This window comes from Candoia aspera, chromosome 1 (genome assembly GCF_035149785.1).
Source record: "Candoia aspera isolate rCanAsp1 chromosome 1, rCanAsp1.hap2, whole genome shotgun sequence".
Taxonomy (NCBI): Eukaryota; Metazoa; Chordata; class Lepidosauria; order Squamata; family Boidae; genus Candoia; species Candoia aspera.
The window spans coordinates 248,841,926-248,856,881 of NC_086153.1; positions in this window are offsets into that span (position 1 = coordinate 248,841,926).

Here is a 14,956-nt window from a genome sequence, read left to right on the forward strand (position 1 = left end):
ATAGTCCAGATGGGACTTGTGAAACTCACATTTAGAGAGCTTAGCATACAGTTTGGCATCCCTCAATTTTCGTAAGACCTTCTTAACAAGTTGAACATGGTCCTTGAAGTTGTCAGAATAGATTAAAATGTCATCTAAATATACTAAAACCCCCTTGTACAAATCTCATGGAGGACCTCATTAATGTATTGCATAAATACTCCAGGGGCCCCTGGCAATCCAAATGGGAGCAGTTTGTATTGGTAAGAACCCAAAGGGCAGTTAAAAGCAGTTTTCCATTCATCCCCCTCCCAAATTTGAATTCTAAAGTAGGCTTCCCTGAGATCAAGTTTGTTGAACACCTTTCCTTTCAATAGGTGTGCTAGCATGTCTTTCATTAAGGGGAGAGGGTATTGATTGCTTATTGAGATAGCATTTATTCCAGGGTAATCAGTACAGAGTCTAAGAGAGCCATCCTTTTTTGCCCGGAAAAGCACTGGGGCTGCTAGAGGTGAATTAGCAGGCTCGATGAAACCCCTCTCCAAGTTTTTACCTATGAATTCCCTGAGGACCTTTTTCTCAGTATCTGTCATAGCATACATTTTCGGTTTGGGTAATTTAGTCCTTGGGTCAATTTCGATGGCACAATCAGTTTTTCTGTGTGGAGATAATTGGTCACATTCTCTTTCATCAAACACATCAAGAAAGTCGGCATATTCAGGTGGAATGTCTGATTGTGCATCAGGTTTTCCCATTGGGATCTGGTTGAGGAGTATCCCGGCTACATTCTGCCTGTTATGTGGCACAGTCGAGATGTTGCTGGCACCATTGTTAAACAGTAAAGTGCCAGACTCCCAGTCGATTTGTGGTTTTCCAAGCTTTAGCCACGGGAGTCCCAGGATGATGGAATAGTTGGCAATAGGGGCCACAATGAACTGCAAGGTTTCCTTATGCCCCCCCAACCTCATGGCTACAGTCTCAGTTTGGAATTCAACGGGACCCCTGTGGGCAACGGAGCCCTCCATCTGGGTGAAAATAATTGGGTGCTTAAGTCTTTTAGTTTTGAGGCTCAGCATGTCAATTAAGGTGCGGTGTATTAAGCATTTTGTGCACCCCGAGTCTAACATCGCTGTCAAATTGGCTTTGTGTCAGGTTCTTAGGTTTTTTAGCTCTACTCTCACCAACAAGGTGGGGCAATCATCACTCACCAAAGGGTCTTCTTTGTCGTCTTCCTCCAAAGTAGGCATGTTGTGCCCAGGAGTTTCCACCTGCTCACGGGCACGATCTAGAATAGGTGAAAGTCGTTTCCCGCCGGTTTCTGTTCCTCCTGCTCGGAGTCTTCACTTGACTCCATCAGGGACTTCACTTCTGGATCCTTTTGTGTGAGCACTGTCGCAGCTGTCACTTTGCATCTGGTCAGTGGGGTCTTAGTCGGCTTGGTTCCTCCTTTAGGTGCATCAGTCTCCCCGCACGGGCATTCTGCTGCTTGGTGGGTGTCTTTCCTGCACTTGAAACAGCTGCCTCTTTTCCATGTGCGGTCTTTCGGGTCCTCTCTGTCCCAGCATAGCTTTTGCTGGGTGGAGGGAAACTGCCCTGGGGCTCCAGTATTCTTCCCTGTTGCTTGCGCTCGGAGTTGCCTACAGAATTGGTATTGAGTATTCTCTACCTCCCCTGCTAGGCAAATCCATTCTTTTAAGGTAGGAGGGTCTCCGCAGCAGAGCGCCCATCTCAGGATCTCTGGCTGCAAGCCCCCCTTGAAATAGTCAATCTTAGTGGTCTCTGACCAGTCCATAACTTTCCCAGCAAGAGCTTTGAACTCCATGGCATACTCCGCCATGGTTCTCCCCCCTTGCCTAAGTTGCTGGATGCCCACCTTCGCTGTCATCTTGTTGAGTGGGTCCTCAAACCAGTCTCTCAGTGCCCTCATGAAGTCACACAGGCTGTTCAGCTCTGGGGCCATGGCATCATGCAGTTGCACAAACCATTCCACTGCTGGTCCCTGAAGCCTGGTGCCTACCTGGCTCACTTTCTTGTACTCAATGGGAAAGCAAGACCCATATTCCTTCATGTAGATGGACACGTTAGTCAAGAAGAACGCCAGCTGTCGTGGATTGCTATTGAATTTAACTTGTATTTCTTTTGGGGTCACAGTCGGTGTCGCCTCGCTATGTGCCGCTCTCCCCCACTCGACTTGGCTCTCTGGGTGGCCTCCACTCCACCGGCGGCTCACTGGGGATTCGAAATCCTGGGTCAGGGTTAGGGTGTGTTGCCTTCCTCGAGGGTCCGGCAAAGCCACTCTGGATAGCTGAGTCGAAATCTCTGCCAAGGGGTACGCCATGGTTTCAAGGGTTTTTGACACTTGTTGCAGCACCACTTCCATAGCAGACATCCTTGCCTCCAAACACCATATTTCTTGCAGAGTCCCATTGTGGTCTGATATAGTCCCGTGGGACCCCGGGCTCCTCACCTTTACTTGTGCCTCCACAGGTGGAGGGGCTCTTCCTTCCCCCTCCCTGGCACCAGACTGCAAAGGACCCATCTTTGGTTCTATGATCATGCTTGGTGTCTGAGGCTCCCTCTTGAAATTGAGGGAGAGAAGAGCACTTTCCAACTCCATGGTGTTGAGCTGGGGTTCCATCTCACACTCGCTGTCCCTGCTCCTGGAGCTGTCCTCCGACTCAACTTTTTCCTCTTCCACCTTGGCATACAGCACTGTCCTCTCCGATGATGGTAGAGGCCATGGCTGCTTGGCTCAGGATTTTCCGTGTTTAGGCATGATTCATTAACTCTCAGCTGAGTTACTTTCTCAGGAACAGTTTTCGAATAAAACAGATTCGCAGCTTAATGTCAGCACCTGATCATTGGAGCATTCGCACAATCACAGTCAAGAGGCTGAGGTTCCTTTAACTGTTTAATGAAGCAAAATGAACCGTACAGAAGTAAAGCTGTGAATGGAGATTTCCCACTCAAACCTAGATTTAAAACTACATTCCCTTAGTTTGTAATTCCCATGAAAGCATGTCACCCCCCCTCCCACCCAGGTGGTGTTCCTAGTGTATCTCAATTCATTGTCCCTGATGTCTTCCATAGCCTTAATAATCCACTTCACACTCCAACCTCACACCCTCTCCCATCTGGGGACACAGAGTCTACACCATTCAGAAGGAAATGATGGCAGATCCTCTGATAAGGTTCTGTGAATCCTTTGATCGGGGGGATCTGACACTGCCATTTAGAGTAGAGAGTGGCATTTCAAAATGTTCTTTCAATTGTTAAAAAGAAATCTTTAAAATAACCTTTAAACAAACTTCATGGCAGGAAAAGTTTGAAAATTAACATCTGTGGTGAAGCTTAAAAATGACAAAAGTTCAGTCCTCTTTGGAGGTGAAAAGTGTTTTGTGAGAAGTTTTAGCACACTGTACTGTGGTTTATTCATGGTTTGCTGAATAAGATCTTAGAGATCACTCTGAAGTACTACTGTTGTTAGTTTATAAACCATCTGCTGGCAGCTAGTTCTTCAGTTTCTTATAATTCCACAGATTTATGCCTCATATATTGACCTAAATTGAAACCCTATGAATATTTAATTGAGAGTGAACCGTACTATGCATTATCTGCCCGTTTCAAAATTTCAGTCTATTTGGTAGTTAACCTAGTACATCAAATTCAGTCTGCCAGTAAAAGAAATTTTTTTGTTAGATTGTTGTAGGATCTTTCGTATTGATTTGCTATCTGTAAGAAGGGAAAGGACCACAACTAGTCATTTAGAAAGTATGTGAAACTTCATGCTCTTTCCTGCAATGTTGAATCTCAACATTATGCAATTTGTGCATGAGGTTTATGCAGCTTTGCATTCTTCCTCTTCTGTACAGTAGGACTCTTTTTCCCTCTCTAGAATTGATTAATGAGAAAAGTTTCAGATCAAAGTTGCAGACACATGACTAATAGGACTGTAAAGTCACACGTGTTGTCTGGACCAGAAATAGAGGCAGTACTTAAAATATCCACTCTTGTAACAAGAATGTTCTGTGCCTTCTTGTGGAACAGTTCTGGAAATGGTCTAATACTCTTAAATTATTCTGATTTCTTTGACTATGAAGATGTCCCAGATCTTGGAGTTACTTAAATGTAATTGAAAGACCGATGGGTGATGCTTTGGAGAAAATTCCATTAAGTGCTTTATGATCTGAGGAATAAGCTGCTTATTTTCCATTTCAAAATCTGCCTTCTGGGAAATTTCCATGTGTTTTCATATTTGGAAATAAAAATTCAGCTTGACAAAGCTGTGAACATTCATGAAACTATGTATATGGAATTTGGTTTTAAAATGCTAAGAAGAGTCTCTGAATTTGCTGAGACTTAAGGCTAAGCTCATTTACTTGTGAGTTACATTCCAGTGAATACAGTGACATTTACTTCAGATACATAGAATTGCTTTGCAAAGCTTATTATATTCTCTTTCTTGCTCAAGTACTAAACATAAATTTCCAATTATTTTTCAGACTCTAAGGAATAACATTCTATACTTTCTATTCCTCAACTACTGTTCGTTTACATAAAAAAACCAAATCCATAAGAGCTATAGTAAGCCAAAGACAGGCTTTTGGACTATACAAGATTGTATGTTTTAAAACATTACATAATAACAATGGAAAATCAGTATTTCAGAGACAAGGCTAGTCTAAAAATATTCCCATATATTCCAATAGGCAGGCCTTCATCTACACTATAGACGAAGAACATGGAAGAAGAACAATATAGAACAGGGATGACTATATTGCATACCGTTTCTGCATGTTTAAGCTGGGCTGGGCTGGGGTGGGCCATACAGTTTTAGAATCAAGATTATCATTGTTCTTGGGTAGCTGCTGCTTCTTTTTCATTGCTTATACCAAATCTTTATAGCATATAGAAAATAAGGTGGGAGAACTAGACATCCTAATCCAAATACGATGTGATGGGCATCACTGCAACTTGATGGGATGATACTCATGGTTGGCATATAGCACTGGAGGACTACAACTTTTTCAGAAGGAACAGACCCAAGTGGGGGTGTTGTACTGTATGTAAAGAAAAAAATATACTGGCATAGAAATTCACAGATCAGAGCATAGAAATCCTGTTGAAAGTGTTTGGGTAAGATTATGGGGAGAGAGAAACAAAAATGATACTATTGTGAGAGGTTATTATAGACCATCTGGGCAGGTAGAAGATAAGTGTTATGTTCTTTGTTAAAGGGTTCTTTACACAAACTCTGGAGTAGGTTGTAACTTAAAACACTTTATTAGATATCAGCTTTACATAGGCCTCTCAAATTTCTCCATTTTGTCTCTTTTTGTACCCTTCTCTCAAATTCTTTCTCTTCCTATCTGTAAGCACTGGCACATTCAAATACTCATTCAACAGTTAGGAGACCGGGCTCTTTCTACTGTTTTAATGAAGTGAAATGACCAGCACAAGAAGAAAGCTATGAATGCCCTATTCCCGCTCAAACCTACATTTAAACTTACATTCACTAAATTGCCCTCTGCCCCTCTTCCCACTAAAGCATGCCACCCCCCTTCCCAATCCAGGTGGCTCCTCTGATGTATCTTGCTTGCATGGCCTTGGGGTGCCCATGCAATAAGTCCATAGCCATAACAATTCAGTTCACACTCCAACCCAGCACCTCCTCCCATCTGGCAACACAAAGTCTGTTCACACCAACAAAATAATGATGGAAGATGCTCCGATAAGGGGTTCTGGGAACCTTTTGATTGGAGAGTCTGACACTATCAATTACAATTTCTCCTAGGATTTGTACTTCTATGCTACATCCGTCTTATTACTAGAAAGGGTGATAAACCAATTCTTCTAACAGAGAAAATATCACAATTCCAAAGAGAAACAGACTCAGAAACATATATAGAAAACCTTCACCCAAAACTAAATAACTATATCATGAAATCTAGAAGGTCTGCCACATCTTGTTGTCATCCCCTGGGCCAAGTTCATTTCAGGACTTCCAGGTTTTTCTGCTGAGCAGCTCTGTCTGGTCCCAGTATCTTGAGATGCAGCAGTCATCACTTCAGAAGTAGAAAGGACGATGATCACACTGCATTCTCACTTGAGATGGGATCTTTTTCAGCAGGTTGAAATTTCTAATTAAAAAATGACCATCTGGTGTTAAGTAGTCCATAGAACACTCCAAACAATAGTGAACGTTCTTTTATGTTGGCTCCCAGCTGTACTGTTAGCAACATACATCGTTCCCAACTTTAAAACTGTCATTAAAAATTTTTAAAACTAATTTTAATTTAATTTAATTTAATTTAAAAATGCTAAAATTTAAAACTGTCACGTGTATGTGGTATCAGTATAATGTTTCATTTTGCCCTGGCCTTTCTGATAGCTGAATCATCCGCCTTCATTTCAGGATAGAGACTAGTTCAAATATAGTACTAATCCTCAGAAAGTAGCAGTTTGGCAGGTGTCTCCCTTGAAGCTCTGTAGAGTAGCATGACAAACCATTAAAAGCTTAGATAATTCATCTTTTCAGTTCCTCCCTTCACAGTGTGCAGCATGCAATTCCCCCCCCCCCAAATTGTGATGAAAGCATTCTATCTTCTCATTATTCTTGGGATAGTAAGAAGAAGCATGTGCAATGTCACAAGACTAGAAAAAGGAGACCAACCAACTGTCAGGAATTATAATTAACCTTAAAAGAACAGAAAACAAGAATCTGTCTGTTATCTATTATCTATCTTCCAATCTTCCTCTTGGCAGTTATACATACAATTCTAATCAAACCTCTCTGTCCAAGATTTCATCATAATTCCCTTCTTTCTGTAAACTGTTCTTTCTAATCATCAGAACCACAAGTCACAAAATCATTTCTTTGTTATGCAAAAAGTCCATAAGGGTTTTCAGTCATTGATGAATGTCAATAATGATCTTTCTCTAATCAAAAAAGTCAGTTTGTCCATCTCAGCAAGTTCTGTCAATTTTACCAACCATTCCTCTATGGTGGGTAATGCCCAATCTTTCCATCTTTGTGCATATAATAATTGCACCGCAGTAATCATATATTGCAATAATCTTCCATGGCTCTTTTCTAACTGTTTATCCATCAGTCTTAAAAGGAAAAGTTCTAGCTTCAACTGAATATCAATCTTTAAAATCCTCTGTATCAATGTATGAATCCGATTTTTAGAGCTTTTTTACATGTCCATCAAGTGTGATAAAATGTCCCTTCATGTTGTTCACATTTCCAACATTCATTTGAAATGCATTCTACATTCTAGATAATTTCTATGGTGTCATGTACCAATGATACATCACTTCATAAAAATTATCTTTAAGATCATAACATATGATCTTAAATTTCAACCCTTTTAACCACATATTTTCCCATTTATCCATCAGTGTATTATAAGCAAAGTTCTTAGCCCACTTTATCATACATTCTTTAACCTGTTCTTCCTCCATTTCAAATTTCAACAAAAGTTTATACATTTTAGCAATTACACGTTCATCATCAGTACACAACTGCACTTCAAATTCTCTCTTATTTTGCTCCATACCATAAGTCTTTTTATCCATTTTAAATCTTTCTGATAACTGTAAATGGGAAAACCATTGACAACTATATCCTTCTGCTATTAGTTGCTCTCTTGATTTAATTTTATATTCCTCTTGGTGATTTTCCAATGATTCCTGGTACAGTTACAGTTTGTCTTTGCCTGTTGTTTCTCTTCTATAAAATGCTTCTTGTGCTGAGATCCATAGAGCTGTTTTTGGGCATAGCCTGGGTTATATCTATTCCATATTCTCGATATGGCACATCTAATAAAATGGTTTTTAAAATGCACATTAACTTTAACTTTATCATAACATAAATATCAATGCCATCCAAACCTCAGGTTGTGGTCTTCTAACTCTAAAATTTGTTTGTTTCTCAGCCACACCCATTCTTTCATCCAAACCAAACAACAAGCTGCAAAATACAATTTCAAATCTGGTAAATCCAATCCTCCTCTTCCCTTTGCATCATGTAACACTTTATATTTTACTCCTGGTTTTTTCCCTTCTTGAACAAATGTAGATGCATCTTTTTGCTATTGCTTAAATGGTACATCAGCTGTTGAAACAGATGTTGTCTGAAACAAAACCATAATTCAAAACAGGTATTGTCTGAAACAAAAACATCTATTTTCTATCTTCTTTTGTCTCTATTTTTTCTTTTTTTCTTTTTCACATTTGCTTTACTATGTTTTTCTTTCTTTGAATGTATTTTTTACTGTCTATGTGAAATCTTTTAATAAAAGCTATTAAAAAGAATTATCATTAATCTGAACACTTAATAAGGATATTGAAAATGAGCAAAAATGTCTAAAATGCATTGACAGTGGAATCATCTATGGTATGTGGCAACAAAACTGCCTCTGGGTAAGAATAAGAATTAATTATTGTAAACACATGTGCTTGTTGTATGGCTCCAATAATATGTCCATTTTTTTTTGCAATTTAATTTTTGCAGATAGTTCAGTATGCAACATAGTTTTCTGAAATGATGCAGTAATCCACAGTAATAACAATGAATTTCTGCTAGATCTGAATCCTGGAACAATGTACCCCCAGACCCTATTTAACTGCATTTTGCTGGCTTTTGTATCTCCTTTGGCTGATATACATGATTAATGGAAATGTCTGTAGAGATGCTACTCATTACAACCATTGGTTAAGTTTGTTGAATGTTTTATATAATCCGTCCATAATGGCTGCTTTATCCAATGTCAAACCTTTCTCCTGCAGATCATACAATGTTTTGTGATAAAATCAAATCTACTCCATACTCTCACAATTTAGCTAATTCCCCGAATGCATTAACACATTAATCTGTAGGTTCTATGCTCAATTCAATTGGTCCATCACAATTTCACATGGAGTGAAATATTTTCTCAAACCACCTTTAGCTTGTGAAGAGGTACCTTTTCTCCTTTATCGTTTTTTTTAATCCATTGTACTGGATCTCCAGGCAATGTGGTAGTGTGGTTCTGGAGGACTGGTAAGGTCCCAGAAGACTGGAGGAGAGCAAATGTCTTTCCCATCTTCAAGAAGGAGAAGAACAAGGACCAGAAAACTACAGACCTGTCAGTTTGGCATCTATAACGAGCCAGATGAACAGTTTATTAAACAGCATGCTTCTGAGCACTTGGATAGGCATGCTATAGTTAACAGTTAATCTTGAGTGCCTCTTAGGTGAAACCTGACAATATCCGTGACCAACATCACAAATCCCTACATTCCTATTCTATTTTGAGAGAGACAGAATGTGAGAAAGGTGGGGGATTAATTGTTTAGTTGTTTAAGTACAGATTCCAAGTAAAGTGGTTTATTGTAAACTACCCAAAGTCCCCCATGGGGGAGATAGGCAGTGATATAAATAAAATAAAACAAACAAATAAATAAATAAAGTGGTCAACAATAGCAGAATTGTTTTTGACTCTTGCATCCACCCCCTACTGCTTTATGATTTTGTCATTGGTTTTGTTCTGCACCACCCCTTTTTCTCTGCAAACTGTCCACAGATGGAATTTTCAAGGGTCTGCTTCATTTCAAGAGTTCTTTGTCAGAACTATTCTTCCCTCTCTCCCTCCCCCAATCTGGCTTGTCAATTTCCTCCTTCCCCAGTTCTCTATTAATGGGGTTGCCAACTTTCTTTTAGTAGCTCTGCCTCTATGACTTTAACATCTGCCTGTCATGTGAAAATTGCTTTCCCCATCAGTTTTTGCATATGCCAGGAAAAGCAAAGCCTGCTTAATTTCTTCATGTCAAGTTATGATTATTTTATAGAAAATTCTAATGTGGTTGCTGACAGAAATGCTGGGATGAAATTCAGAAACAGTCTGACCAATTGTATAGTAAGCAATTCCCACAACTGTGTTCTCAGTGTGCACAAGCCTTTCTCCATTAGTGCCCTTTGTCAACTTCAGTTTATATGCCACTGCAAACATACTTGGTACCATGATCTATCAATGCCTGAAAATGGGACTGCCACCTTGTTCTCTGAACTGGGCAATTTTCTCATGTCATGTCAGTTTTTACTATGAAGTTGAAGGTTGGGTGCTGATTGCTATAAAAGCAATATCTGTGTAATGGAAGTAAAGGATATGTGGGAAGAGATGGAATAGCTGAACATTAAGCAGGATATAAGAAAAAGACATACATGTTGGGAGGCAAAAGGGGGAAATGACAAAACGTATGCAAACGTTTTTTGACTTATGACTCAAGTGCATATATACTGTAAGTCAAGTATATAACTTACATACTTGAGTCTGATGTTGGGGGCAGGTATGAAAAGCCAGACTGGGTGCTGTGATGTCACAATGCATGCTTTGTTTGGTTTTTTTCATCAAAATGATTAGTAGTGGATGCCTACGGATAAGTATATGAGATGTTCCCTTGGTCGTTTAATGTACTTACGGATAAGGGTATCAGGAAAGCTTGTGTTGACATTTGAGGTGTTGATTGGGGATGTAAATGTGAGTATAATGTTGTATGCAAACAATGCCATGCTTTTGCCAAAGAGCCCGAATAATTAACAGGGAATGTTAGGTAGATAGATCTATTTATTAGCTTCATATCCTGCCTTATGATTCTGTGAGTAGGTAGTCCTATAAATCTTCTCCATAAATAAATGAATAACTGTGAGGTAGGTTAACCTGAGAGAGAATGAATGATCCAAAGTCTCCCAATGAGCTTTGGTGGCTAAGGGTGGACTAGAACCTGGGTTTTCTCCCTCCTAGTCTAACACCTTAACCACTGTACCACACTAATGCACAAGGAGAATGGGTTTGAAGATGAATATATTATAGACCAAGGCAACTGTGCTTGACAGAGAAAATGGAGTGAACAAGCTGTATATAAATGGCCGTAACTATAGCAAATAGATGAATTTGTGTACCTTGGTAGAATGTTTACTAAAGACGGGAAAATGGATACATTTGGAGATATGCAAACACTGGTAGAAAGTAAGCAGTCTGTTGAGAGGAAAGAATGTTTATTGAAAAAAGAAAATAATTGTATATAAGAAAGTGCTTCTGCTTGCCTTGTTTGGTGGAAGAGATTTATTTATTTTATTTTATTTTATTAAACAAATTTATAAGGCCATCCAACTCACACATGGTGACTCTGGGTGGCTTATAGAATTAAAAACCATAAAAACACAATAGTTAAGTATATCAGAAGAAGTATAAAAGTTGAGTATAATGGGAAGATTTGTCATAAAACTAAAGAAAGGGTCATGACTGAATGGATGCTGAATGAATGTGGATTGCATACAAAAATGAGTAACCATCATGGAAAGCACATTAAGATGGTTTAGTCACATAGAAAGAATAAGAATGAAATTGCAAAACAAATACATGAAACAAGAGTGAATGGAGAGGCTAAAAAGTCATGCTAGATGAACTGATGAGATCCTGAAAAAAAGATGTGAGAAGTTTAAAGAATAAAAGCATTCTAGTGTTATGAACAGAGCTTCTGCTATACAATTTTAAGGAATCTGTTTTAATTCTTCTCTTGATTGAAAACTTTTATCCTAGAAATGTTTGTGCTGGAAATTACTTAATGCTTCTAACATCATTTTACACCATAAAACAAAGTTGTTCAAACTGTATTCTGCAGAACACTAGATTTCTGTGAGAACTTGATGAGTTTCTGTGAGAGACTCAGAGTAAAAAAAAAAAGTTCACTCAAACACAGCCAATTTGCTATCACTGGAGTTCTGCCTTTTGCTAAGGTTATTTTTTTAAACTAACAGGTTCTGTGGCTTGAAAAAAAATGAAAAAAATGCTGCCATAAGACATTTGGAGAATGACAATGTTGGCTATCTTTACAAATCAATCAAACAACAAACAAGATCTTCTGCCCGTTGGCATGTAGTAGAAGGCCTTTTAAATCCCTAAATTTTGGCTTGGTGTTCCTTACCCGTGTAGGAGAAATTACACATTTTACTTTGACTCTATCCACTGCCTCAGGGAGTCTGGAGTAGGAGAACATTCATTTAATTTTGGACAGACGGGAATACGCCATTTGTAGCCTAACAGGCATGAACTTTTGTACTTTGAGAAAGTAAACTCATCTGATGTCTAAAGTACTAATGTTTTTTCCTCAGATCTGTTATTCTGCAAGGAATTGTACACCACACTCTGGTTAGACAGGTAATACAGTATATAGCATAATTCATTGGCTTTTATTTGCTACCTTGTAAATGTGATTTAGTGCATTCATTCTCCTTTCTTCCCCACCCTTTCCCATATAGAAGGATCTTTGATCTTCTTTTTCTTAAAAAAATAAATAAATCTTAAGCCTGCTTGTGTAACAGAAAAAAAATGAGAAGTGCATTTAAGCTCCTTCTGCTAGGGCTGCAGAAATCCAGCTGACCACTAAGTAACAGTAAAGAACCTTTTTGTAGCTCTTGGCTGCCATCTTGTGGTCAACAGGGGTTTTGCATTGCAGGTCTGGTATCTCTACCCTTCCCCATGGTTCATGTGTCTGCCTGCAGAATCACCACCCTTTCCTTGCTGGGCAGACAGGCCTGACTTATTCAGGGGTGGTAAAAACTGGAAGCCGTCAAGCCTTCTATAAATTGTTGTAGCAGCTAGAGCCAATGTATGTTTGAAATACATAACAAAATAATAAAGAGGAAGGATTTGAAGCACAAGAGCACACACATGTCTACACACCTGGCTCTTGTTTGCGCATATGAATATTTTGGAAGTATGGCTTTATGTTTGCTTTTTCTGCTCCATAACAATGATCTGAGATGGAACCACAGATAATCAAAGCTGAACATCAGTGCTAATGAAAACAAAACCCAAGCATGTTAATTGCCCAGGCTAATAAGCAGTCTGATGAATGATGTGATGAGAGGTGATTCGTCCTTCCTTATATAAACTCCTGCTACTGAACACGTTGGGCTTACCACAAATATTGTCACTGCATTTAACTTTCCTGACAGCTGTGTTATTACAGGGATTGTTCTAAAATGTTATTTATTGTAGGCACAACAAAGTTTTATTTCAAAGTGAATATTTGGTCAGGCTTAGGGCCGATTTATATAAGGACCTTTTCAAAAATTCAAGGGCCTATTCCCCACTCCTCCCCGCTCCCACAAATGGGTTGCAGATCCAGGCATTCGCCAAGTATTGGTGAGCCTACAAAGTGCTTTTATGGGTTTCAAACTTCGGGGGACAGAGAAGAGACAGATAAAACATTGTTATTACATGATTCTAATAAGCATTTTTAAAGAAAGAGTAGCATATATAATTGAACTATCAACTAATAAAAGGAAAGAGAAATCCAGTGAAGAACATTCTCAAAGAGAGAGACAAAAGCAGGCTGGGGACCACAGGTACAGATTTTTTAATCTTACACCAACTTACAATAAAGGACACCTCTTTCCTTTATTTGTCTTTTATTTATTTTATAATCAATATCCCACTTTTCAAAATAAGTGTTCCAACTCTTACTGAAAAAGAAAAATATTGTGGAGACCATGCAGTTTTGCATTTTCAATTCATTTAAATCATGGCAACCATCATGATTACAAGAAAAAAATAGAGGTTGTTCCTGTTGGCTTGAAAATATAATTTTTACTTTAAAAACAGAATTAAAAAAGCATCTGTAACCATGCATGTGCTCAGCCAGCTATGCCCTGGCTGTGAAAAAATATTGGTTACAAAAATAAGAATACGAGGAAGATGCTGCAGTGACAACATCAGGTGTGGCAGGTCAGGCTGATTTGCTGCCGCCACAAGGCCCATTTCCAGCTGTTCCTATTCCTTGCTGCTTTCTATGTGTCCTTTGGGATCTCTTGGACTGGAGGATCCTGGCCTTCAGCTTGAATTTTAAGGGAGCTACGTCATGGCTTGGAATTGTGAGAGACTGCATGTTCCAGAATTTGATAAGTAAAACAAACTCTATTTCTGGTTGAATTGTTGCATTACTAACTTTAGAATGCCTGTATCAGAAGCAAAGTTTAAAACTAAGGAGTGCCTGATAAAATGTCTCATTGTAATTCCTTCTGGCATCTTGAACAAGTCTTCAAATGTTCCAGGCACGGTTTTAGATTGTGTTTCAACATTATGGCTTGTTATGAATACAAAGAAAGAGGAAAACAACAACAACAAAAAGTTTATGTGGGGTTATGGTGAGACTGCCAGAACAGGAAGAAGATCTGGATAATGCCGTCCTGAACCAGATTACCAAATTTTCAGTGAGAAAAATCACACTAATTATGGGACACTTTAAGTTCATAGACATCTGTGGGAAAACCAGCCCAGTAAAGACTAGAAGATCCTAACAATTCCTCAGTGGTCTTTCTGATTGCTTTATTTTCTAGAAAGTTGAAGAAGAACCAAGAAGATCAACTCTCCTAGATCTGATGATAACCAATAGGGAAGAACTAGCTGAAGAAGCAAAAACTGGGAGGAAGTGACAAGTGCATCTTGTTGTTCAAGATACTACAAAAAGAGCAACTGGAGTGTAGTTATACATATATGCTAGATTTCAGAGAAACAATTTCAACAAGTGTAGAGAATTACTAGCTAGGATACCACAGACAAAGGAAAACACAGGAAAGCTGGGCACTTCTCAAGAATAAGATCATGGAAATACTATCACCCACTATTCCGGTGAGAAAAAAAAATGGGGCGCTTAGGAAATGGTTGTAGATTCATATGGAGCTTTCAGTTCACCTAATAGTTGAGAGGGACATATATTGGAAGATAAATGTGATTATCAAGGAATTGTACCAGCAAGTAGGTAATATCTGCAAAAAAAAAAAAAAAGGAAGAAAGAAAGAAAAACAAAGAAAAAAAGGCTACAGGAGGAACTTAGATTTGCAAAGGAATCTGAAAGCAACAAAAGGGCTTTCTTAGCTATGTCAGTAGAAAAAGGAAGGGGAGGGCCTGCTACTAGGAGAAGAAGGTAG